The following is a 1,576-nucleotide window of genomic DNA, read 5'->3' on the forward strand; positions in this document are numbered from 1 at the left end:
GAGGGTTAGAGAAAAAGAGGAAGACCCCCAGCGAGATGAGGCAAAGTGGCAGCATCAATGGGCTCAAATCTACCAGATGCTCCTTGGAAACCTCATACATGGTTGCCATGAGTTAGAAACAACTGGACAGCAGTTAACAAATTCTTTGAAAATTTCTGCAAATGATTTCCCCTTTTTTGGTCCTTATGGAGCTAGAGAACAGTTAACCATTATGTCACTTTTCCAATAGTGTAGTTATTAAATTCTTTCTGATTTTTCTTGGACAAACCCTTGAGTTTTTTTGTTTTAACTTTTTATTGTGAATTGAGTGAAGGTTTACAGACAAGATCAACAGCTTTACATTCAACAAATCATACACTTTATTTCAGTGATTACAAGCCCCACCTCCATGCAACAAAAGTTTTCCCACTTCCTTCCTGTGGTTCCTGTTTACACCCCACCCACTTTCCCATTCCTTCTCAACTTTCTCCTTAGGAAAATGTTGCCCTTTTATTTTGAAATGAGTGACCATTCTATGTTGTGCCCCACTCCATGAACCTATGTACTAAGTAGCTGAAAACTGGGCCATGAGAATGAGTTCTTTAACAGACCTGAAGGGCGGTAGAGGGCCACCAGTTTCTTTCTGACCAATAAACCCGTCTTTTTTTTAAAAAAATAATTTTGAGTTTTGTTCCACATTTTCTCCTATCTGGAGCCCTCTAATGTGATCGCTTTCAGAGCAGTCGGTAGAGTAGCTGGGCATTGTTTAGTTCTGGTCTCAGAGTCCACTGGACTAACTGATTCAAAACATCTTCAATTCTTATCACTCCTCCTTCTTCTGCAGAGGGATGGACCAGTAGCTGCACCTTATATGGCCACTCATGAGCTTTTAGTATCCCAGATGCTACTCATCTAAGCAGGATGTAGAACACTGTCTTTGTAGCCAACTGACCATGGTGTCACCTGAAATTTTATTTTTTCTCTAAACCTCTTCAAATTTTTTTTTTTTAAAACTGGAGTACAAAATTGAACTATTCCTCTCAACAGGGCATAACCAATGCAAAGCATATTGGATTGCAGCCTATTTTCTACACATGGGGTTTCTGTAGAGGTACATACTCCCTGCTACAATGTAATGCTATTGTCTTCCTCTCTTAAGAGTTATCATTTTTAGAATCTTATTCTATTTTATTACATTCTTTTGACTTTCCACTTAATGGTACCCACTTAATAGTTGTATGTTTTCTGGTTTATATTTTTTTCCTATTGATTGAATATAGATGAGAAAACAGGCTACAGAGGTTAAAGAACTCATTTAAGATCACACTAAAGGTGGTAAGGCAGGGATTTGAAGTTAGAGCATAACTCCAGTAACTATACTCTTAGCCTGCCTGTAAAGTCATACTACTTGTATAACTGCCTCTTAAACTCATTGAGAAAGTTTGAGTACATTGTAAAGGGCTGCACCATAGTTGGCAGATTTAGCAACAAAAATTCAGGACACCTAGTTAAACCAGAGTATCAGATAAATAGCAATTTTTTAGCATAAGTATGCCCTATGAAGTATTTGGGACATACTTAAACTAAAATTATTCAT

The sequence above is a fragment of the Chrysochloris asiatica genome, unplaced genomic scaffold (assembly GCF_000296735.1).
Source record: "Chrysochloris asiatica unplaced genomic scaffold, ChrAsi1.0 scaffold00035, whole genome shotgun sequence".
NCBI lineage: Eukaryota > Metazoa > Chordata > Mammalia > Afrosoricida > Chrysochloridae > Chrysochloris > Chrysochloris asiatica.